The sequence below is a fragment of the Urocampus carinirostris genome, chromosome 11 (assembly GCF_059441175.1).
Source record: "Urocampus carinirostris isolate Australia breed hairy pipefish chromosome 11, RoL_Ucar_1.0, whole genome shotgun sequence".
NCBI classification, from domain to species: Eukaryota; Metazoa; Chordata; class Actinopteri; order Syngnathiformes; family Syngnathidae; genus Urocampus; species Urocampus carinirostris.
Window position 1 is genome coordinate 12,736,326 of NC_142359.1, and position 26,687 is coordinate 12,763,012.

The 26,687-nt window shown below is 41.3% G+C and overlaps 1 protein-coding gene and 1 long non-coding RNA gene across 8 annotated transcripts in view; both read left to right on the plus strand.

Annotated features, from left to right (window-relative positions):
* Positions 1 to 26,687, plus strand: part of nrxn2b (neurexin 2b) — a 631,720-nt gene that overhangs the window by 522,091 nt on the left and 82,942 nt on the right. The gene's annotated exons all lie outside the window — the stretch shown is intronic.
* LOC148356430 (uncharacterized) lies at positions 4,601 to 5,773 on the plus strand. The gene is made up of 2 exons (XR_015852114.1): positions 4,601 to 4,979; positions 5,394 to 5,773. It is a non-coding gene; the product is annotated as an uncharacterized LOC148356430 (long non-coding RNA).

The window sequence follows — 26,687 nt, forward strand, 5'->3', positions numbered from 1 at the left end:
ATTGAAACTAAATGTCATTCATTAAAGTACAGAGTCCAAAAATCACAGCCGGCAAAATGAACGGAAAATGATACCGGTACTTAAGATTTGATGCAGACCTGCAGAGTCCGGGTCCCGTTGAAAGTAATCCAAGGAAAAAAGTGTATATTTCCAAAGGTAAGGGTGGGAAAAATATATCAGATGAACACATTTACTCACGCCACTCCATTTTCTTTAATCAACTTTTCACCCCCTCGTCTTTCCTTGTTTGTCCCTCACCTTTAGCGGTCCCCACTTAAACTCGGCAGCCCGCGTTTGTTCCGCCCCTCATTTTTCGTTCACCTGTGCAAAACATATCAGAATAAGTGTCTAAACTAAATACAAATAGATACATTACCAAAATATACAGTTGCAAATACATATTCTACATGGGTTACACATATTTACAAAGAAAGACAGTACACCGAGAGAGTTTTCAAAGCTTTAATAATAATAATATAGCTTTCATCCCAAACGGTAGTTGTGACAGGGCAGTTAATGGTAGCAACACTCGAGCGCCGCTGGCGGCCGTTGGAAAAATTACATAAATTGGCCGCGTCACTGAATAAACCGCAGGGTTGAAAGCTAGGGAAATATGTAGCGGCTTATAGTCCGGAATTTATGGTACTTATCATTATTATCCACATTCTATATTTCTATCCACATTCCACAACACTTCCTCAATTTCTTTACGTTTATGCTAGCAAGACGCTGTTGCGCATGTGTGACTCTCAGCAGAGATTATATTCATGTAGAGATGCCTCACTTATTGTCGACTAATTCCGTAGTCAATTTTTCTAATTGTTGCAGCCTTTTTAGAACTCAACTTGTTTTCTTCTGATTTACTTGTCGGCGAGCTTCTCTTTTACATCCTCTCTTTAGTCGTTGGCCTCCCTCCCGTTTTATAAGAGCGCATCCTCCTTCAAACGTCAGTGGCTCTTTTATTCCTCCGTCCATTCGGAACAAGGGACCCGCCTCCCCGGCTTCAACTACAATTACGTACCTTTCTGTTGCTGCCTTTCCGACTGGCCATTCTTCCTAAATGGCGGCTTTCAGCCAGTGCCTGGTGTTTAGATTCTCTTAATAATGCTGCACTTCTCTCTTAAAAGCACCAGTGACTCGTAGCAAAGGCGGACCAACTGTTCGTGAAGAAAAATAATACTTTCACCTAATTTAGGGATGGGATTAATTTTCTAGGAATATTTCTACACGAGTAATACGTAAGCTTGAGTATGTTTTGGAAGTTTCCATACCTGTCACCCTCAATTGCTTCCCTTATTAATGATTTTCTTTTATTAAGCGCTAATAAACCTTACAAACACAACAGAGCACACATTTACTCACAGCAAGAGAGACTATGTAGAATAAAAACAATTTATGTAAACAAGTTTATTTTGTTTACCTAAATAAACAATACAAACACTTATCTCAGCATCTTTTGTCATGATTACCGATATGCATCACCTGTGCCCGCTCCTTTGGCAACAACTACCTCGGATTCTGATTGGCTCTCTGTCCCTATTTAAACCCACTCCTATGTGTCCCCTTTTGTCAGTCCGTCTGCAAACCTCAGTTTACACTAGGCAAGCCTTTTTTCGACCCTGACTCCCACCTGTTTTTGCTCCTGTCTGTCCGCTGGCTTCCACCCGTTTTTGATCCTGACCACGTCTACTCTCCCGTCCCGTAACGTATTACACTACTAATTACAGAGTAAAGTGATTGTGTTCTAGGAACGCCTTCCTTTGTAACGTTGTAACTGTATGTAACATTATACAAGCCAGCATTTCTTGTGTAAATATTGTGTAAATTATAACCTTTATCTTCTTTGTTCATTTATATTGTTTAAATTATAACCTTATCTTCTTCGTTCCTTTATCTTCTTTGTTTTCTTCTATCCTCACTGTTCAATGTGAATCTGGAGTGCCACGCCCAATTTCGTTGTCACAATATGTTCAACCCATTTTGTAACAATGACAATAAAGGTATATTCTATTCTATTCTATTCTATTCTATTCTATTCTATTCTTATAAACCCAACACTGGTTATCAGTATTATCAAATGTGACGTAAACTGCCAGAATCATAACTTTCCAGTACGACTAAAAACATTTTTTGGTTCAAATTTTGACTTAAAAATTGAAAACTGACAGAACTCGTTTCTGTCACGACCAGCACACAGGAGAGACCCAATCGCGTAACGTTTTCTCACAATTTTATTGAAAGAAAGAAGAAGGGCAGCGCTCGCGATCCGATGCTCGCTAGATGCGGGAAGCAAGTCGCTCTCGCACTTGGATTGTGATCCGAATACGGAAGTGGATTTTCCGTAGAGAGCAATGGCGGTGCCAGTGATGGAAAAACAGGTCAGTAGTCGGGACGGGAAGAGCGAAAACGTGGTCTTGTCGGAAACGAGTTGTAAGCTAAGACGGGATAAAAATGGGTCCTAAGCCGGGATCGGGGAGCAGACGTAGTCGGGATCAAAACAGGTCGTAGCCGGAGACAAACGGGAGCAAGAACAGGACAGGCGGGAGTCATGGTCGAAAAAAAGGCTTGCCGTGTATAAACAGAGGTTCGCAGATGGACTGACAACTGGGGATTGACAGGACTAGATTTAAGTAGGGACAGGGAGCCAATCAGAACCCGCGGCGGTTGGCGCCAAACGAGCAGGCACAGGTGAATCCCATCGGTAATCATGACAATTTCGAGAACTGTTATGACTGTATTTTTATTCATAAACTCAGAGGCAAAACATCATTTTTATGACAAAATGTAACGCGGTACATGAAGCCATAGACAAGTCTATGGGGTTGAGAAAACACCAGGGTGACAGGATTATTGTTAAATTCATGTGACATGTCAAACCAGTATTTGTCGACTTCCCCTATAACCGCAATCCACTTCTTGTCAAGTGAGTGTGCGTTCACACCAAGACGAATCCCTTCCCGTCGAGATGGAAATATGAGCGCAGGTGCACACAGCTGATAGTAGCATACCACAGCGATAGAATTCCTCTTATCTTGTTCTCATTATGTGCCCCCGCTTCCTTTAGCTTGATCCTCTTTCCTGCGACGCTCTTTCTGGTGTTGTCCATTTACCTGACACAGCGACCATCATGGGTTAGGGTTGACGAAGAAGGCGTTGAGGACCACCATGGGTGGAGAGCAGTGTTCCCTCTAAGCTGCACGCGTATGCAATTGCGCACTGCTCGCACATTCTCAGCGCACAAGAAAATCTAGACACTGCACAAAAACGAGGGCCAAAATTACTAATTATGAAGCGACTTAAGTCAAAGTTACTGTGCATGAAGGTAAAAATACACGGGTTCCCCCGACGTTGTATCCTAAATCAGTATTTTGAAGTCAAGTTGAAGTAGAATGAAGTTGAGTAAAGTTAGTAGAGTTTGTCGAGAACCGGCTTCCTCGGCTCGGCTCACTAAAAGGAAGCGGCTCTTTCGGGTCCTAAATGGCTCTTCAGGTTTTTTTTTTGCTTCTCTAATCCTAACATAACCAAATCTCATCTCATTAGCTGCACCACTTATCCTCAGTAGGGTCCCGGGGGTGCTGGAGCCCATCCCAGCAATCATCGGGCAGTGGGCAGGGGACACCCTGAACTGGTTGCCAGCCAATCACAGGGCACACAGGGACAGACAACTCGCTTGCTCATTCACACTTAGGGACAATTTGGACCGACCAATCCACCTGAAATGCATGTCATGTGGGAGGAAAAAGGGGTGCCCGGAGGAAACCCACGCAAGCACAGGGAGAACATACAAACTCCGCACAGTAAGTCCGGTAGCTGGATTTGAACCCACACAGGAAGTTCCCAAGACCTTAGAACTGTGCCGCACACGCACTAACCACTGCTCCGCCGTGCTGCCCACATGACCAAATATTATGTAAAATTATGCACAAAATGACTTAAAAGAAGGGGGGAATAGAACAAAAATGAAAAAAATACCAAAATGAAAAAGTAGTGAAAAGCTGAGAAAAAAAGAAACAAAAGGAAGAGAAAAAAAGAAGGAAAAATTTAGAAAAAAAACAGAAAAAAACAAAAGAAAGGAATGTAGGAAAAAAGTAAATAGAGAACAAAAAGAAAATAGTAACAGCTCGGTAAAAATAAACACAATGAGATTTTTTTTTAAAGGAATTTTTTATAAAGTAGAAAAAAAACAAGTTTGTGTTGCATTCCAATAATTTCCAATTATATCAAGTGAATCTTGTTGCCAACATTGTACTTCCACTAAAAAATGTGATTAAGTACAGTTCTGTATCCTACAACCGATTAAATAAGCCCCCAAAAATGATGCGACAAAATATGTCAGGAAATAAAAAGAAATGGATATCTTGTGAAAGAATTGTAAGAACAAACGACGTTTATAGGCCGTACAACCTTTGCATTGGTACATGAGTCAATTCATTCAAAAGAGAAAAATAATTTTGCATTGCCGGAAACTCCGCAAAATCTAACTTGATGTCAAGTTTTGCACATGTTTGATGATTAATCATCTTGCCACACTTGGGATTATTCGAGGGAACATTGGTGGAGAGTGACAATAATAAACTCTTCTTATTGACACAATGGCCCAATCCCATTTCTCTCACTCGGCCCCGAGAACCCTCCAGTGAGGTCCCTCGATAGAGGAGTGCCCTCATCGAGTGGAGTGCAAAGTGGAAAAGGTTTGGACAAGACTTGCAAGGTTCCACCCCTGTCCAGGAGATGGCGGTAATATTAATTGGCTGTAGACCTTAGTGACGTATAGGCCTACGTCACATGTAAACAACTCGAGTCTCAACGTAGTGTGTCAGTTGGAGAGTTCGTGCAACGTTAAAAATGCCCGCTACAGCTGTGTTATTACCGATTGCCTGAAAGCTCATAATCTTTTCCGTGTCTCCAATCAACGGAGGAGAAATGTGCTATACTGAAGACAGCTTTGGCGCTATGTAGTGCTGATTCATCTTTACAAGGTACGTACACTCATTAAAAAAAATGACCCGTTCGGTCAAATACAGTAAGAGTTAACATACAATGCACGTTCACATAATACCCTATGTTTGTGTAGACATAAATGGCAATCTACTTATTAGTATCTTAATGCCATTTTATGACATATAGTAGGGGTTTTGAATGTGTGACATGACGAAAAGTAAACAAACACAAGAACAGTCCACCTGACCCTTAAGCTGACATAATATCGTCACCAAACTTCCCTGTACGACCCAAAAACCTTAGTTCATAAGGAATTTAATTCAAAAGAGTTGTCATTGGATATAAAAAAGGTCATTTCAACATTTTTTCATGATGCTTACATCACAGTTAAAGCGGTCTTTTTCTTTTCTATGCCCACTTTTATGTCTAAATTGTTATCTATTGTGTTCCAGAGTGGCTGTCCCATAAGCGTGGACAGGTTGGACAGGAATGTTCCCATCCTGTGCTTATGGTTGGATGTGGAGTCAGAACTCATTCAGGACTTAAGGTTGAGCAAGAAGGTTAGGTTATGTGGGCCCTGCATGAGCTGCTAAAGAGGGAACAGGGCCGTGGCTGGAGGTCCTGATCTACGTGTACTGGCTGGCCCACGCTCTGTCCTACCGTGTGGTGTCACGGGTCTTCAGGGTTCCCAGGTCCACCGTACAAAGAATTGTCCACAGTTAATATGGAATAAATTGCCCAAAAGCCATATTTAGGCTCTTTAAGTCAGACCCACATTTGCATTATGTGCTTTTCTGCATTACTATTCAATAAACATCTTCATTTTGAGTAACACCTTGGTGGTTTATTTCATAATGATGTGAGATACTGTGTGTGAACTATGTGACTGTTGGAAAGAAAACAACTACAAATCACTCCAGCTTAAATAATAGTTTACTTTCAGAAAAACAAACTCACATTGGGCCAAAATACATAATAGTAAATAATGTGTCACAAATTTTAACAAAAATATACCTATACTTCCATGAAGCTGGAAAACACAAACTGGAACTTCATTGAGTTCTTAATAAAAAAAACAATATTATCCTTTTATAAAACAAAGGGAAACATTGCAGAGATGTCACTGTTCTGGAAATTTGTCCACGAGCTTCCCAAAAAGGACGGGAACCGCTCAGTTTTGGCCACAGTTTCTTCGAGCCTTTTCCTCACTCCGGCAGACTCCGCTTTCAAAAAGTCAAGGAGTGTATCGTGCTTCCTTTTTTTTCTGGGTGATTTGGGGTTTGGCGCCGGATTAGAAGGTGCCAACGACGTGCCCGGTGGTGTGGATGGCGTGGTAGCTGTGATGGTGACCAGCTCTTCCACGGGACGTTCTACAGTGGCCTTTAGGTTGGGTGGAAAAAACAAGAATTACTTAATGCTGATGTATTGTACAAAAACAACTGAGTATAGGATGCTCAGCAAGTTGATGTGAGACAGGAAATTATAGGATGTGTTCTGGATAATTATTTGATAGTGAATAGATACACAAAATTGACATGTTATTCTTATGGCTGTATGAGCCTTCTATTGGCCAGCATCACATATGCTTTAGAATTGTCTCCACATTTGGACAACATTTTGAGAAGGTAATTAGTTTACTTAATATGTGTTTACAGAGAAGGCAGTGGACTATGTGATAGTAGTTTGTTTCAACTGTATTTCCACGTGAAATTCGGAGACATTACTCATAATGCATGATGAAAACTAATGCATTCTGATCTCACATGAAAGAATCATATTGTAAATAAAACACGACACCCGAAATTGTGTGCAGTAAACAAGCGCTTATGTTCAGAACGGTATTCTGACTATGCTCCTTTAGCGACTGGCCATGTACAGTAGATGTAAAAGGACGACTCGTTTAAGATAAAAACAGGGATGGGCTGAACCGTGATTTTCTGCCCAGTTATCCTACTTTAAAGTTTGTAGCGTGAAGATTTTTTTTGCCAGCTCCCTTGGTAGATTAGTGCACTTCGTAAAGTAGCGATTTTGCAATGTTCGTGTTTTAACGCGAAAATACGATTTTCTATTGCATTTACGTCTAACTAAGATATCTCAATACATTTTGTTGCAAATACATGCGTGGTTGTGGAAAACTACTTACATTTGTGCGGTTCCTTTCCGGGCATGTTTGTTGATATTGAGAATTCGCAAAGCCTTCTGGGTAGTCACTTCGCCGCCAAGTGAGGTCGAGAGCCCCCTCGGTCTTGAAGTGGCTACGACATGGTTTGAGGGCACTTCTGCCTCGGTCTTGAGAGTATCGGGACACACCCCATTTTCACGTGAACGCGCAAACCGAGTGACTAGGGCACATAGCGAGTGAAAGTGCGAAGAATGGGACTCAGCCAATGACTCACTATGCTCGCTATTGACCATGGATGTCTGAAGAATGATAATAGGAATGAGTCATTATCCTCCGGGGCTGGTCATAAAACAAATAATAATTTTCGGGCCATAAGAAGACTAAACAAATCAATACAACTTTGACTTCCTCCCAGGACAAGATGGCAAAGCTAAAAGCCAGCTTGACGTACATTCCAATTTTTAAGCTCACAAACTTACGGGAACTACGCAAAATCATTGGAAGTCTGATTGTGTTTCTCACCAGCAATTTTGTGTGTTTTGGCACTATGACACTACTTTGCCACAAACTGAGCAGGGATAAGGTATCTCACCACACAGCGATAGACGTTTTCTTATCATGTTCTCAATATGTGTCCCGCTTCATTTAGCTTGATCCTATTTTCTGCTAAGATCTTTCTGGTCCATTTACCTGTTTGCGGAAAGCCTAAAAGACCACATTGGGTGGGAACTGACAATCGCAAACTCTCCTTATCGACACGATAACTCGCTACGCTCGCTATCGATTTTGGATGCTTGAAGAATGATAATAAGCAATGGGTCATTATTTCCTCAGCTCTGGCTAATGAACAGATATGAATTCATCGGCTAAAAGCAGGATATTTTGATTATTTTAATGTATTTTTTTATGATGTATTTTTTTCTGGTAAAAAAGACATTTCATGAAAATAAAAGTGTCATGAACCAGAACAGGATCAGTCTGGCGTGAAATGATAGGAAGCCAGAGGCCGAAGTTGTTATCGGACAGATGGGGTTGATACCAGACAGGATGGGACAGACAGGATAGATAATGAAAAAGGATATCGAAAATAAACGGGACAAACTAGACGGGAATGAAAACTGGAACGAATAATAAACAGAACAAAAATAAATGGGAACAATACCGGACAACAAATGTCAACAGGAAACAGGACTGAGTCAAAACCTACGTCTTGAGGGGCAGAGGTTCGTTGACGGACTGACAAAGGAAAAATGAGAGCACCGAGTTTAAATGGACAGAAAGCGAATCTGTCAATGAGCCGCAGCTGGCGCCACATGGGTGGGGCCAATTGGGCGCCAGGGCAATTGTGACAAAAGGACATGCTTATGCAGCAGATGGTTGGTAATTTGGCTTATTTTAAGTATTTTATTCTAATCTAAGTAGACAATATTTCTTTGAAATATTGTTTTTAGGAGCATGGTCTAGTATTTGTTTGGTAAAATAATTTTGCTCAATTTTCAAATAAGATACAATATTTTCTAAAGATTTCAATATTAATAAATGCATTTGTAACCTAGGATATGTAATAAAAAAAGGGGACCAGAGGCGTGTTCAGGAGAGTAATCAGACATGTAGTCGCTTGTTAATCGCTTGCCGCGCACTGCTGAACGGTTGTAATCGCTCACTGTGATTGCCTTACTGATCCAAAATGGCCGACGACAGTACAATGGATTTCGTTCTACAGCTTGCTTTGAGCGAGTTGGCTGATATGAGCGACAGTTCGCATATTGACACAGTTAAGGTTATCCTAAACGCAGTGGAAGGGTCATACCTGTCTTGCATTGTTCACAAACATTACCAGGCAATGTAAGACGATATATTACATCGCCAACAGCACTCGTCAGGGTGAGATCCTCCATCTTCTGCACTGTCGACGCCATGTTGGAAATCAAAGTAAGCGGTCTTTCTCCCGTGATTACTCGGGCACGCGAGCGCTCAATAATCATTGGCCGTTCAGAAGCTAGCGATAGCTAGCGATAGCAATCGCTCACTCTCCTGAACACGCCTCAGGTGAGGGTCTTTACAACTGGTTGGACTTTCGTATCTAGAAGGCTTCTCTCCTTCTCCTTCTAGCAAGTTCAAAATCCATTAATGTCTTCTCTCTTCAATTTGAGTGTTTAGTAAGGTTTGAATATATTAATAAGCAAAACAATCTAGCACTGGCCTGATAAGATAGTTATCTATGTTTCACTTATTTTATGAAAACAAGCATAACATTAAATTCTAAAATAAGAGAACATACACCAATGATGTAATAATGTATTTTTTTTATTTGGACAGTTCAATTTTTTATTTTTGAAATGTCATCTTTAATGTGTGCAATAGAATAGAATAGAATGGAATAGAATAGAATATAATAGAAGCATGTTTGGTATTAACAACATGATGTACATTTAAGAGCATGGTAAATAATTTTGCTTATGTCTCATCTCATCTCATTAGCCGTACCGCTTATCCTCTTTAGGGTCGCGGGGGGGGGGGCTGGAGCCCATCCCAGCCATCTCCGGGCAGTGGGCAGGGGACACCCTGAACTGGTTGCCAGCCAATCGCAGGGCACACAGGGACAGACAACTCATTCGCTCATTCATACCTAGGGACAATTTGGACCGGCCAATTCACCTGAAATGCATGTTTTTGGAATGTGGGAGGAAACCGGAGTGCCCGGAGGAAACCCACGCAAGCACGGGGAGAACATACAAACTCCGAACAGGAAGTCTGGAGCTGGATTTGAACCCACGACAGGTTCCCATGACATGAACTGTGCCGCACAAACGCTAACCACTGCGCCGCCGTGCTGCCCAATTTTGCTTATGTAAAGATACATTATTATTGTTTGACGTGACACAGCTTATTTTTCTCTTGTGCTTCATTCACCATTGTCTCACATTGAGTTTGACACACGTTACAGTGAATCAAGTGGGAGTAAACGTAACGAGGTTAGCTTGATCGCACCAAGACGTTTTGTGAGACTCCGCATTGTTAGTCAAACAGGAAGCGAGAGGTGATAGAATTCCCGTCCGATTTTCATTTGGCGACATCTTTTCGCACATTGCGCTTGGTCCTTCGGGCCAAGCAGCACATCCAAACGCAATTGTTTATTTTATCCTCGTCGTTTGCGTTTCCCCGGCCCGGGGTGTGAGAATCTACAAATGCAAACCTATGTGGACGTTTGTGCCCCAGGGTTGGCGAAATTTCAGAGACATGGCTGACATGTTTGAAAGGTGTCATTTTTACAGCTTATTGTAAAATTAACGGGCTTGTTATATTTATAGGTGAGTCAGGTGACTTGGAACAGTTTTTTTGTGTTTGCATACTGTTTTACACAGTGGCGAGCTGTGCATTTGACACCTAGGCCTTCAGGTCCAGTCTGAATTACTAATGGGTCGTTTGCGAAAGAACCGGCTTTATGAGCCAGCTCTTGGGAGTGGAATTTCTTTTTGTGTTTGTGACTCGTGGGAGAAGAAGTGTTTTTGGTCGACTCCGCCGCACGCCCACTGGTCAGGGTGCAAAAGCGCCAGAAGCCACCGCCACTAAGAGCAGTCCGCTTAGAGAGCCAGTAATACTGACTACGCGAGAGAAGGGGGGGGCTAAGATTTACGCAAAAGGCCCTACATGAAAGCGCCACATGTAAAGCCTGTCTTTTATAACTAAAACTAAGTAAAACCAGAGAAAAAGGAGGACAATGACAGGCGGATAATAACAATAAAATGTCATCAAAAGAGAAGCTCGACCAGACTTCAACACACGACCTTGCCAGAAATTCAGGTCGGGTCAGGCTAGGGCCCGGGCTCGAGCTTGGGTTTAAGATCTTACGTCTAGGTTGATAGTTGCTGACAAAACCTTCCCCGTCTGCAAAAGGCTTGCTCTGAGTTGCCCAACATTGCCATGTTAAATCAACAAGATATAATTTGTTGTGCAATGAAATGAAATGAAATGATCTGCATTTATATAGCGCTTTTCAAGTCAATAACTTCCCAAAGCGCTTTACAATGTGCTCCACATTTCCCAATAGCGGCCTTGTATTGCAGCCATGTAAGACGCTAACCTGTTTATTGGGGGTATGGGGGGTTCAGTGTCTTACCCAAGGACACTTCAACATGTAACAAGGACGAGCCGGGATTCGAACTGGGATCCCTTGATCCCAAGACGAACGCTCTACCTCCTGAGCTACTGCCGCCCCGCACCCAATCATAATTTGTGAAACCGATGGCGTTACTCAACTCGCTAGCAGGTGCCCAAACGCCACCTGTGAATCACATTGGCTAAACCAACAGCATTATCGAAAACTGATGTTAAGATACATGGCCTTCAGGATTCTTTGTAGGTTTTGGAGCCTAGCAACAACTAATGGCTGAAACAAGATTAAATATGAAAGCACACATCTGGAAGCAACACGACCAGGGAGTAGCGAAGAAACGAAGCTGACAAACAATTTGGAAATATTAAGTAAGTAGCAATGGACAGAATATAATATAATACATCCATCCATTATCAGCACCGCTTATCCTCAATAGGGTCGCGGGGGTGCTGGAGCCCATCCCAGCTATCTTCGGGCAGTGGGCAGGGGACACCCTGAACTGGTTGCCAGCCAATCGCAGGGTATAATGTAATATAATATAATATGATATAATATAATATAGTATGTTTTAGGTCAGCAGAGAAGGCCTTGGAGGCCCACCACTGGTTTTACACAACTGTCCAAAAGTTTGGTGTCGATTGAAAATGCCCTTTTTGTTTTTGAAAATGTTAAATATTTTTCAACGAAAATAACGTGAAATTAATCACAAGTACACTCCATACATTCTTAACATGCAAATTATTTTCAATGCAATATTTACATAGGTAAATAGAGGCCCATTTCCAGCTATCAGGACTACCAAGTTGAGTAGAAAACTCGTGTGCAATCATTTTAGCTCAGCTGTAAACTTTTTGATGGAAAAGCTATAAAACTGACCCTCATTTAAGCAAGTCAAGTACTTGGAGTGTCATATTAGTAAGTGTGATTAAACTGGCCAATAAAAGAACTTTGGTGTAATACTCGACATACTAGTCTTGTTCTAAATAATAAAGCTAATCCATGTGAGAAATTCTCAGAAAACTGAAGTTCTCCTACATTGATGTGTACTACTCCATTAAACAAGCTATTACCAGAGTAGAAATAGAAGTGGGAGAAACAACCAAGCAAGAGGACAAGTACATTAGTGTCTGCAGTTTTAGAAATACCTGCCTTAAAGGTCCTCAATTAGCAGCATTGTTGAAGTACATCCGCAAAACACCATTGTTGACATCTACAGCAAGTTTCTCTAACCTTTTTCAAGCAGAGAGCTACTTTTTGTTATTAATTAGCGCAAAGGGCACCTAGTTTGATAAACATTTCTAAAATAGCAACTTAGCGAGATGGTTTGCTAAATGGCTAAAAAGGTTGATGGTTAACTGGAAAGATAAACAAGTCAAAAAAAAATTTAAAAGCGAGACAAATAGCTAGCTAAAATAGTTAAAAGCCGACTAAATAGCTAGAACTCATGTTAATTAAAAAATAATAATATAAAGCTAGCTAGCTAGCTAGCTAGAAAAGAAGTCAGAATTTAGCTTGATATTTAGCAAAAAAGATCAAATATTAGCTAGATACCATGGAAAGATGTAAAAAGCTAGCTAGTTAGTTTGCCAAATAACTAAAGAGGCCGTAAGATAGCTAGCTACAAAGCTAAAAAGGTAGCTAGGTAGCTACTAAAAAACTGTAGATTTACAAAACTCATAAACTGGAATTTGTTGCGTTTCCTGTAAAATAAACCAATAAAAGATAAATAAATAAATTAATACATTCTATTCTCTCGATTATTTGCTTAAATATTATCATCAATACTTGTAAAAAAATTTTGGTCAGGTAGCCAATGAATTGGAATGCATTTTTTTTTTTTAAAATATCAATTTATGTTATTACTATGTTGTTACTTTGTTATTAACGGGTTAATTATCAGAAATAGCATCAAATAGACTCAGTCAACCAATAAAAAATCATTTCACTACAAAATTACAATAATCTGGCACTGGTGAGTTACATTCAGGCCCGCGGGCACCACGTTGGAGACCCCTGATCTACAGTGAAGAGGCCATCTGGCCTTCAAGGCAGAGTGGCAAAGAAAAAAGAGATATCTTAGTTTGGCAAAAGGAAGATTTCCATTTGAGCAAAAGAACACAGACATTAATTTGATAAATAGAAGTGTGACTTTTTATGGAAAACCCATATTCTCTGGGTGACTCAAGACCTTTGAACACTAGAGTATTGTGGTCTGATCCAGTACTTGCAGTTTGTAAGTATAGAGGAGGCCTTCAGCTTTTGTTAGTTTTAAAGATTTTCGGCTTCCAATCGGTCTACTAGAGAAGTCACTCGAAGCCCCCTCGCTGTTTATAAACAACTCTGAGCTATTACAATACACGTAATAGCTTACCAGGGGGGCCCTGTTTACAGCTTTCTGGCTTATAGGCAATAAATAGGCCGCGCTGGCTTTTTAATATGAGCGGTTCCTACTTGCCGGGGAACTGTTGACACGGACTGCTTTATTTTGTTGTTTTCAAGTAATAGGGCAGCCAGTGTTCTTTATTTGTTATGCATAACGCGTTGAGTCATAGAAGGGAGACGCAAATATCAGTCGTTCATTTTATGAAACCCTCGTGAACTTACTAAAAGGCTTGATGGAGGGGTTGAAGTCGAGGCGCTAGCGCCATCTCATTTTGTGAATTAGCCTGCCTTGTTTTTGGACGTGTCTACGTGTTGTTAAAGAAGACTGCGCAAGAGAAGGGGGGACTGGGATTTACGCAAAAGGGCCCGCACGAACGCGCCTTAACTAAATAATAACTAAATCTAAGTAAAACAAGACTGTATAACCATAGAAAAAGGAGGACAATGACAGGCGGATAATAATATAACATGTCAACAAAAGAGAAGCTCGGCAAAGCACAGCTCAAGAAAACGCGTTTAAGTACTCCAAGAAGCAATCAGTCAATGCGTCTCAGCCGGTGTCCATGGGCGGGGCCAATTGGGTGCCATGGCAACCGCGCCAGACGTGGCAGGCATTACTCAACTCGCTAGCAGGTGCCCAAACGCCACCTGAGAATCTGATTGGCTAAACCAACAGCATTATCGAAAACTGATGTTAAGGTACATGTCCTTCAGGATTCTTTGTGAAGGCTTCTGGGTAGGTTTCTGAGCCGAGCAACATCTAATAGCTGAAACGTGATCAATTATGAAAGCACACATCTGGAAGCAGCACAACCATAGAGAAGCGATGAAACATGCTGACAAACAATTTGGAAAAATTTAGTAAGTAGCAATGGACAGAATATAATACAGTGGAACCTCGGTTCTCGACCATAATTCGAAAACCGATTTGTTCGATCACCGAAATCATTTTTCCCATTAAAAATAATGTAAAACGTTTTAATCCGTTCCAACACCCTGAATGTTTACCTTGAATGTTTAACGTAAACATAAAGCTAACCCAGGCTAATCGTACGTCCGCGTTATCGTAATCTTCCGTACGAAAGATTACGCGAACATGAACGTGTAAAAATAAAAAAATCAGGTCGTTTACAAGTCATTTAGCACCCGGGTCTCCACAACAAGTGGTTCATTGGAAAGGGGGGTCCGTTCCAACACCCTGAAAGTTGGGCTCCGTTCCAACACCCTGAATGTTTACCTTAAATCTTCAAGGTTAACATAGAGCTAACCCAGGCTGATTGTACGTTCGCGTTATCGTAATCTTCCGTACGAAAGATTACGCTAACATGAACGTGTAAAAATAAAAATAAAAAGGATAAGAAAATAATTATGAATAGGATTTCTTACCTTTGTGGTGGTCAGCAGAAGGCGCAGGTGGACAGTGGGGTATTCCCTAGCAAGATCAGACACTCGCACACCTACTTCATATTTTGCTATTATTTCTTTCTTAAATGCAATAGTTGTACGCACTACTTTTTCTTTTTTCACCTGTAGCAACTTTGCTGCTTGCACTGACTTTCTTCGGAGGCATAATTAGGGGCTAAAACACTTGATACACCTATATTGAAAGCGAAAGCAAAACAAAGCACGTCCGCAAGCGATAACAGTTGGTCAGGAAAAGAGCGGTCTACACCCGTACGCCGCTCAGCATCGCACCCTAGCGTACGCACTCACGCATTACCGGCGTTCGAACTCCGATTTTTTGATCGAACAGCGAAGCAAGAATTTCTCGAAATTTTTGGTCGGACTCCGATTTGTTCGAACTGAGAGGCGTTCGAAAACCGAGGTTTCACTGTATGATATAATGTAATGTAATATAATATAATATATTTTAGGTCAGCAGAGAAGGCCCTTGGAGGCTCTCAAAGCCCACCACTAATGTTCATGCTTGGCATTGTTATGTTTATAGCTGCTATGTGTAGTATCAAAAGCCCCTAAAGAAGTGTAGCAGGTAAGAGCTAGCGCCCGGATACGTAACGCCGCCACTTCCTGTCGATTTCCTGCTCATTGTTGATTAAGAGCCGCCGATGTTTCTTCACTAAGGAACAATCAGTCAAGAAGAATACCAAATAGATATTTATTTTCTTCCCATTGTTCATTTTGAATGTAGCAACAAGCTAGTGGGACACTCAATCGATAATCATTAGTAAAATCGAGAGTAAAGCACAGGTGTGTTTTGCCTCTTCTGTTTTTCTCTGCCTGTTTCCTTTTCTCAACAGTAATACAATTACGTTTCTTAATGGCACAATCACTTTTCTTATTTACTTTAGGGGCATTCCGAGGGCTCTTTTTTAGCAAGAGCCAACTACCTGAGAAGGATGTTTCCTGTGTGGGAGAGCAAAGGCAATTGAATTTGATGCATCCTTTTCCAAATACCGTGAATTGCCCCTGATTATAAGCCGCACCCACCACATTTCGGGGGGAAACCGATTTTGTACATACACAAGCCGCACCTATATATTAGCCGCATGCGCCCACATTGAAAAAATGCAATACAAACACAAAATTAACCCATACCCGACATAGTCCAAAAATCACAGCCGGCAAAATGAACGGAAAATGATACCGGTAGTTAAGGTTTGATGCAGACCTGCAGAGTCTGGGTGCCCGTTGAAAGTAATCCAAGGAAAAAAGTGTATATTTCCAAAGGTAAGGGTGGGAAAAATATATATCCACTATTGTCGGCCGCGTCCACAAACACATCTCACTTTTACTCCATATCCCGTCAGCCCGCGTTTGCTCCGCCCTTCTTTCTTATTTGCTCGTGCAAAACATATCAGAACAAGTTTTTAAAATGAATACCTTACATAAATTGGCCGCATTACTGAATAAGGCGCAGGGTTGAAAGTTTGGGGAAAAAGTAGCGGCTAATAGTCCGGAATTTACGGTATGTTAGTTCACAAGTCCATTTATTGAAAACGTTAATTGTATTACATTCAGGGTTGGGTAGAATTACTTTAACTTGATTACTTTAAATTACTTTTGGATTACTCTAATACCAAATATGCTAATAAAAGACAAAAGAAACTTAATATGAATAAAATGATGACTCACAACACGTGGTAAGCTTTCTCTCCTGGCTTTGATCTCTTTGATCTCCGGCAAAACTAACATAAAATGCGACAGAAACAAAATGAAAACAAATCCAAACAGCTTGCCAACATCATTTTTGCCGTTCCATGTGTTCCGTTACTCCCCAAGACTCCACAAAATTTAGTCATTTTATTCATATTTAGTTTATTTTGTCTTTTATTAGCATATTTGGTATTGGGTCGTTGGGGAACCAAAGAGGATGCAAATCTTGACAGCTTTCTCCACTATTGACGGTTCCTGGCCTGTTTTTGAATCGTGACAAAGTTGGCACTAGTCTGTTTCTTAATGTTGTCAGCACAGGTTTTTTTCGGTCTTCATCTCCTCCTGCCCCCTTGGACTGTGCCCTGGCGAATGATCTTGGTCAGTCCTGATGATTTTGTGACATGACCACTGTAGTTTTCATCCGCGCATAGTTGACAACAGTTCTTCGTAGGGTCCAATATGTGACACCTGATGGTGTTGTGCACGGTTTTGTTTGATTACGTAGCTGACGCCTAGTTTTTGATTACATCCAATCGCCATGGCCTGATTTTTTTCTCCAGTTTTACTGTGAAGAGTCCACAGAGGAAGATGGAAATGCGTGACGTTTCTCACACAAGCTTTTATTTTACAGAAAATAGGGAGTTATGTACGTTAGGCAGCGGTCTGGCGTGGAAAGACAGGAAGCCAGAGACCAACGAGATCGATACCAACTGTCCAAGCAGATATTGGACATATGGGGTCGATACCAGACAGGACAGGACAGACAGGATTGATATTGAAACAGGATATCGAAATTAAACAGGACAAACTAGACAGGAACGAAAACTGGAGAGAATGATAAACAGGACAAAACAGGAAATACCAACAGGAAACAGGACCGAGACAGAACCCACGTCTTGCGGGGCAGAGGTTCGTTGACGGGCTGACAAAGGAAAAGTGAGAGCACTGAGCCTAAAAAGAGGGAAAGCCAACCTGTCAACGAGCCGCAGCTGGCGGCACATTTCGGGACCAATTGGGCACCATGGCAACCTTGACAGATCTTTGTCAGTTACCGTGTCCTGACAATTATTTCTGGTTCTGACTCATCTTCTGATATAACAGCTCCAAGATATATACATTTGGTGACAGGTTCTAGCTTTCTGTGGTTGACGGTGATGTTTGTGGTGACACCTTGGGGATTGCTGGTCCTTACTTATGTTTTTTTTCCGTGCTGATTTCTATCCCATGCTGGGTTGATGCTTTGTTCTGGCGATGGACAAGGTCTCTCAGTTCCTGTTCCTCATTGCCTATCCGGCACTATCATCACAAAACGGAGGATAGTGACATAGTGTCCCCCAATTCTGACTGTACCTCCATGGTGGTCCAGATCTTAGATCATAATCCTTTTCAGGAAGACGATGAATTACATTGGAGAGGGAATGCAGCCTTGTCTGACACAGACTCTGGTTTGAAACCACGCTCAATTGATCAGTACAGCACTGTTGGCATTACCATACAGCTGTTCAATGGTCTGAACTAGTTCCTGGCTATGTACTTCCACATGGTGGCCTAAAAGGAGGCTTGCCCTTCTCTGTCAAACACCTTCTTAATATCCAAAAAGATGCAATAATGGTTTATATGGTCTAGTTGTAACTTCTCACACGGGATGCGGAAATTAAAATATATTCTGTTGTGCTCCTTTCCTCCCTGAAACCTACCTTTTCTTCGGCTAGAATGTTTTACTTTAGGGATAAAAAAAACACAGGAAATTCTGCTTCCCTGCCTCGATCATTTTTGTTATGTTCTATCAATTAATGTCTTGTTTTATAACTGGTAATTAGAACCTGTATTAAAAAAATTGTGAAGTAGTCCTCCCGAGCCCGCTTAGCATATTGCGGCCTCATTTTACCTTGAAAAGAAAGCAGCTTTTTTGACGCCAGACTGCACCGTGATTAAAACGCCCATTTATGCAAAGGGCAGCTCCAGCTGCTGCTGATGTAGCAGCAACAATAAGCGTTGCATACCGATGCATAACTTGCACTTGAGTTCAACCTGCATATAATAGGAAGCCCTTCAAATTTACAAGAGGATGTGAGGGGATCCTTAAAGAGCACATTTTTCCCGATATGAAATAATTAAATACTAACTGTTCCATTCCCGTCCTCCCAAATGTCAGGACCAGAACAGAAACCAGACCCAATTGCGTTACCTTTCTCACTAGTTTTATTAAAGGAAAGAGAAAGGGGTGCGCCCACGATCCGGAGTTCGCTAGGCGCGGGAAGCAAGTCGCTCTTGTAGTCGGATTGTGATCCGAAAACGAAAGTGGATCTTCCGAAGCGAGCGATGGCAGTGTCAAGGACAGAAAAAACGGTCAATAGCCTTAACAGGAGAGCAAAAATGTGGTCGGGGTCAGAAACGGATCGTAAGTCGGGACGGGAGAGCAGACGTGGTCAGGAAAAAACAGGTCGTAGCCGGGACAGGTGGGAGTCAGGGTCGAAAAAAGGCTTGCCTAGTATTCACTGAGGTTTGCAGACGGACTGACAACAGGGGATTGACAGAACAGGGTTCAAATAGTGACAGGGATCCAATCAGAACCCACGGCGGTTGGCGCCAAATGAGCGGGCACAGGTGTTTCACATCAGTAATCATGACACCAAAAGCATCCAAGTGAACCCTAAATAGATATGACACATTTTCCTGGTCACTAACACAACTAATTGTACTTAAACATAAAACAATAAAGTAAGTAAGTTAAAAAACATTATATCAATAAAATAAATATGTGTTAACCATAAGCACTTATTACGACAATTGTCTATATTCTCCAAATGGTTCAAGAACAGCGTTCAATTTACTGTGGGTACGTCTTGGATTGGGATTTTAGGGGAATGGGACATGAACATTATATATTAAATGAATTCATCACAATACTTCTTGACAAAATATTTGTAGGTCACTGTTCTCTTTGCTCAAACCCTCAATATATCTTTTGAGATAAAGTGGTTCTGGATCAATAAGCTATTAGGGTCACGGACAAGAACTACAAGGGTCCAAACATGACTCTCATAATCACCCATTGAAAGCAAACCGAACTATTTCCCGAGGTTTTATTTTTCTGCTTTTTCAATGGAGATAGCAAGGTGTTTTGCCGGGAATATTTCTAGGATTTCCTGTTTTTAGAAAGGTAACAGCTGTGGAATGTCTGACTTGTGTCACGGTTGCCCATGGCGCCCAATTCGCCCCGCTCGTGTAGCCCCAGCTGTGGCTCTTTGACAGATTGGCTTCCTTTCTATTTAAGCTCACTGCTCTCACTCACACTTGGTCAGTCCGTCAACAAACCTCTGCACCAGCAAGACGTGGGTTTTGGCATTTGGGTCCTGATTCCGTTCTGGTCGTGACAAGTTGCCTATTTTTCCTTTTTTCTATTTTTTTTTCCCCTTTATGTCTCTATTACATGTTCATCCCCAAGTGCCACGTCTAATCTCAATGTACACAATATTCACCATTTTGTGAGCAAAGACAATCTTAATGCTTGGGGCTAACAATGAGGCACTCTTCAGCAAACGGTGTAAATAAAACAAAGATGAATTTTTAAATGAAGTTATCCAGGGTAAACTTGCAGTACTGTGAGTGCTGATGAGTGTGAAAGCTTTTCTTTTTAATACCCAAGCTGGTTGCCATTTCAACCCCTCCAAATAGCATGAAAACCGAAAGAGTAAAAAAAGAACAATTATAAGAATTCAACTATCCCAATTATAACACAGCTTCAGCAATTATCTCTAACTTGTATAACACTTAAAAACAAATATTACAGCTTTCATGTGCTATCAGCTGACCGATAAGGTGCAAATAATGTTCGCTTGGAGCCCGGCTTGTATTGCTCTCATAAATCTTCTGCGAACTGACTTTTTTTTATGTATTTATCTTATTTCGGTGTGTGAGTGTCTGTGCGTGCCCGGCAGCGTAAATGGTTGTTGAGGCGCAAGCGTTCAGAAAAAGGCCGAGCTTCATGACCGCGGAGGCAACATCGACACAACAGTTCTTGCAAAAATGTCTCGTAAAAAAAGCCTTGGTTTCTTCAAAATGCGGCAGTGTAAAACTCCCTTGTTCGATGTTCAATGGTTCGAAGGAGTGCTTGAAATACTTGAAAATGTTTGAATATTAAAGCTGTTTTTTTAAAGGATTGAAAAGTGCTTACATTTTGTTTGACATGCTTGTGAACGCTTGAAAGTGTTGCTTAGTGTCACAACAAGTCTGCTTAAAAATGCACTGCTCTCTGGGAGCTTCGCTTTGCCATTGCATTTCTTGGCATTCGTTTGTACGGCATTGTCACTAATAATTTTTGAAGCTGTTATTATTACCTATTAGTACAGAAGGTGACCATTTTGATATGCATTTCTAAAATAACAACCTACAATGTTATTACTATGTCGTTACTATGTTTTTACCAGGTTTTTTATTGCAGGGTTAATGCGGGTGCTTGAATACCTTGAAAATGCTTAAATGCTATGCTTTTTAGGACTGTACCCTGTTTGAATTTTGGGTTGAGTGCTTGTAAATGCTTGAAATTGTTGCTTTGTTTCACAACAAGACTGCTTAACAATTACTCAGACACTGCTCTCTAGTGGCTTCATTTTGCCGGTTGCATTCCTCCCTTTGAGATTAACTGCAGCCGGCATTCGTTTGTATGGCATTTTCCTATGAAGCGTCATCACACCCTACTGGGTGTTCCCAAGAGGACAGGTGCATGCTACACCGAAACAGGACCCTATGAAATATGTGTTAGTGCAAGGATTATGTATCTATTATGGAGATTTATTATGCTTCATGCAAAAAAATATGGTACCATTTCCAAGCGGTAAATTGGAATGGGAATAACTTCCTGCAACTGAAAATGTAAGCTATATATCACTGTCATTTTACCCATGTGGGTAGAAATTTGTCTGAAATATATTTACACATGACAGCACGGTGGAGCAGTGGTTTGCGCATGTGCGGTACACTTCTGAGGTCATGATATCGAACCTCCTGTGTGGAGTTTGCATGTTCCCCCCGTGCTTGCGTGGGTTTTCTCCGGGCACTCCAATTTCCTCCCACATTTCAAAAACATGCATGTTAGGTTACTTGATCGGTCCAAATTGTCTCTTGGTGTCCCTTGCCCACTGCCCGGAGATTGCTGGGGATGGGCTCCGGCACCCCCGCGATCCTACTGAGGATAAGCGGTGCCGAGAATGGATGGATGGATGGATGGAATTTACTCAAGATCTAGAGATCCTACATATGATATAATACTTTTACATGCAAGATAAAACCCGATCACAGATATATTTGTGGATCCCGGATATCTTCTTTTAATGGTGCTGGATAAATTGAAAAATTGTCTTTGAAAGTTCTAAGAAAGTGCTTGAATTTGCCCATAAAGAAAGGTGTACAAATCCTGTTTTTCTTGCATAAAAGAGATATGTGCGTGACCGTCGGGAGCACGACTAGCGTATAAATACCCTCTATTACATTTCCGTGCATGACATATCCAGCTTGGAGAGTGTTGCAGGTGTTTTTCCGGCTAGCAAAATGGACAATTAGCTGTGCATCTGGCCCGCTGATTGAGAGTCTCGGCCAGACATCTTGCCGCTGCCAGCGTTTAATGTGAAAATTCCGTCTTGGGATGCTTGTTGCCTGAATTTCAATTACAGACGCCACTGTACTTAGACTTGCTTTCTTGGCAAGAACATCTGGATTGTATGTTGGGTGGCGTGGAGCCAAATATGTTCGTTTTGACGTTCTCAGACACTTTGCACCAGCCTTACGGAAGAACGTATGAGAGAGAGAGAGAGAGAGAGAGAGAGAGAGAGAGAGAGAGAGAGAGAGAGAGAGAGAGAGAGAGAGAGAGAGAGAGAGAGAGAGAGAGAGAGAGAGAGAGAGAGAGAGAAAAACAGAAAGAGAAATAAGATAGCAAGAGAAAGATAAAAAAAGAGAGTAAGAGAGTAAGAGAAAGGGATATAGAGTTATTGCCAGAGAGAAAATGAGAACGAACCAAATGACAATTGAGATAAAAGAAAGGAAAAGTGAAAGTCAGGAAAAAGAGAGTCAAATAAAAAGATAAAGAGGGCCATAGTGGAAATAATGGAAAGAAAAAAATGAGGAAAAAAGTCGAAGCCAGAAATACAAATAAAGATAGAGGGAGACAGATAGAGAGGTTGTCACGGTTGCCATGGTGCTCAATTGGCGCCATCCGTGTGGCACCAGCTGGGTTGACAGATTGGCTTTCCTTCCATTTAGGCTCAGTGCTCTCACTCACCCTTTGTCAGTCCGTCAACGAACCTCAGCACCCGCAAGACGCGGGTTTTGACTCTGTCCGGTTTTGAGTTTGTATATCCTGTCCGGTATCGATCCCGTCTGTTTCACTCTGTTTTGATATCGGTGTCCAGTGTCTGGTATCGTTCCTGTGTATCTCGTCCTGTCGGTTATCCGTCTCCAGTCTCCTATATCTGTTATCAATCCTGTCAGTCCCGTTCCGTCCGTTATCAACACCATCTGTCCAGTATCGGCTCATGTAACTGGTATCGATCTCGTTGGTCTTTTGCTTCCTGTTGTTCCACGCCAGACTTCCGTCTTTTTTCTACCGCCCAGCGATCACCGTTTGTGTTAACATTTATGACTGCCCCATTTCCCGTGAAATAAAAGCTTGTGTGAGAAACGTCACGCATTTGGGTTCTCCTCCTGTTCCGGTTCATGACAGAGGTATAACAAAGAATGCACAATAAAGGTAAAAACAAAAGAAAAAAAAAAGAGATACATGGTGAGAGAGGAAGGAAGAGACAGGAACACCACAAAACTAATAGCAAGAACGACGAGAAAGACTCAAAAAAGAAGAGAAAGAAAGATAGAGAATGGGCGACGGGAAATAAGGAATAAATACGAGATAAAAAATAAGAGATAAAGATAGAGAATACGAAGAAAAATAGAGAGAAATACAGAAAAAGAAAGAGAGGGAAAAATAAAAGAGAACAAATCCAAGACTGAGTGGAAGGAGAGGAAAAATCAAAGAAAGAGAGATTTAGAAAAATGAGAAAGGGAGATGAAAGGGTGAAAGGAAGAGAGAAGGGGGAAAGGAGCAAGAGAGAGAGAAAGAGAAAGAGTGGAACATAGAAAGAGAGAGAGAAATAAAGAGCATGAAAAGAAGAGACAGAAAAGAAGGGACAGAAAAAAGGAAGAGACAAAGACCGAGTAAGAGAGTAAGAGAGAGACAAGTCAAGTGCCCACTTGAACTCGTCTAATGACTTTTGGGATTTGGCAACTCTGCATCCAGACTGAATCAATGAAAAAATGGCGAGACGCTTTGTCACGAACTTCCGTCTCCAGAGATGTCAAATGGCTTCTTGTTATCGTGCTCCAACCAAAATCTGACATTTTGCTCTTCCGCACACTCAGAGTCGGACCACCGGAAAGGTCAAAAAGAGTAAGAACAGGAGTGGGGAATCAAGTGAGGATTCAACCGTCGCAGTATATTTGTATCCACAATTTTTTTCAGGCTGTCACCATGTTAAAGGAGACATACCCTTCGGTTTTTCGCCTTTCCACAATGATCTTTTACCATTGATGAAGCAATGAATGTATTTCTTAACTCTGAAACAATTCTTATTCCTTTCTTCTAAAATAAGAATGCCTCACGTTGAGAAAATTTTCACCCAAAAATTAGTCGCTCGTTTTGTGAAAAACACATCCCTCCATGGCAAAGTGGTCTCATGGTGCATTCAAAGAACAAGCGCACTGTCTGAACTTTCATACATTCAAAGAAAAAGATCTGGTGTGTGATTTGGTTTATGTTACAGTTATTTGACATCAAAGTGCCTCTTAAAGGTCTTGTCGATAACTTCAAAATATTCTACTTGCTGGAGGCATCTTCTGGCTGAAATGATCCTTTTAGCCTCTGTCAAGTTTCTTGTTTTGTGCGTGCAATTACGTGACTCTATTAGATGCGCTTGAATAAATTCTTAATCCTATTTTCAACTTTTTGGGACTGTATTTGGACTGTATTGTAAACATTTCATCTCTCACTTTCACCATTTTCATCCGAGAATATGCATGCACACATAGGAAAGCTTATATAAGTATTTAATGGAATAACTTAATAATGTCATGATTACTGATCTGACTCAGCAGTGCCGGCTCATTTGGCACCGACCGCCACGGGTTCTGATTGGCTCCCTGTCACTATTTAAACCCAGTCCTGTCTGTCCCCTGTTGTCAGTCCGTCTGCGAACCTCAGTGTATACTAGGCGAGCCTTTTTTGACCCTGACTCCCACCTGTACCATTTTTGCTCCCGTCTATCTCCGGCTACAACCCTTTTTGCTCCTTACCACGTCTGCTCTCCCGTCCCGGCTTACGACCTCTTTTGTCCCCGACTACGTCTACTCTCCCGTTCTGGCTTACGACGCGTTTCTGACCCCGACTACGCCTTGCTCTCCCAGTCCCGGCTACCGACCAGTTTTCCCAGCGAACACCGGATCGTGGGCGCAGCCGTTCCTCTTTCAATAAAACTTGTGGTAAATGCTACGCAATTGGGTCCTGTTTCCGTACTGGTCCTGACAATTAACTTGTAGTAACGGCAGCAGGGAAACAAAACTTTTGTTAACGCGCTACAGTCTTGTTACCGAGAAATGGAATTGCGTCACAGGAACACAATACAACACCGAATATTAAGAGCTTGTCATAGAAAACGAGCTTACTATGAAGGATTGTACTGAAGTATCTGAAGTACGTTCAATCATTTTGAGCCCTCGCAACGCATTTTTCGCTACTTTCAGTGAAGACAATATTTATTGTGACTGATATTGTTACACATTTACTTTTGTATTCCTCCGATTTCAAACAAGCCGAGATGGGATCAGTAAACAAAACGCAGGTGATTTGACAGGTAAAGGGAATGAAGAAGAAGTGGCGTAGTCATAAGTGAGTTTTCCATGATGGATGAGCCTTTATTGCTAGGAAGAATGCTTAGATTGCACATCCTACCTGGAAGTGCTGGAGACCAAGCTCTCATTGATTTCCCAAACATCCTCTCCTTGGGTTTAGCAATTGTATCTCAAACATTGGCTTCACGGGTTGAGCAATCGTATTCGTAAGTGTAACTGTCGGCGCCTATCACCAGGTCCATGTATCTTTGAATGACCGTTGACACGTATTGTAGAACTACAGTAATTTTTCGAACAGGTCTCAACTCCAAAAGAGTCCACGGATGTTGAGAACATTCCTTAGTGACAAATAAGAAAATTCAAATAAATTGACTCTGCCTTTGGATTAGTATTATAAAAAAAATCCAATCATTTTTGATCATATATTTTTTATCCTCTGCAAAGACACCCTCCCAGTGAGGTTACCATGCCTCAACTCCCTTTGAAGGGAGATAATTTATTTGAGCCAACTGCAAGTAAAGAGAATTGATTTTAAAGGTTAGCGTCTGACTTGCACAAATGCTAAAACGTCCTAACCATTGAAATTGAACATTCTAGCGCAGGGGAGGGAAAACCTTTACAGAAGAAATGTTGCAGGGGTTATGTTATTTATTTTTTAATCAGATTATAGTTTTGAATTCGATACCTCAGAAATACATGAGAAAAATAGATAATGTAGACCAGGAATCCCCATCCATTTTAAGCTAAAACTTGTCGCTAGTGATTGGCACAGAGGCCTCTCAGTTTATGCATTTCTAAAATTAACATGTTATTACTATGTTGTTACAATGCTATTACCGAATCTAAAATTATTAGAAGTTGGGTTAAGATAGGCTCAATCAACCAAGAAATCAAATATCCTGGGAAATCACAATGACACATCCCCGGTTGAGCGATTTTCAAAACCTGTTAGGACTATTCAGGTGTTCTTAGGAGGCTACTTAATGCTTGTGGGCACTATGTTGGAAACCCCTGATGTAGACACAACCATTTGTTAAATTTCATTTTATATGTGTTTATAAATTGATTGTTATCATAAAATTAGTTTTGGAGGACGTACAATCAATGCAAATGACT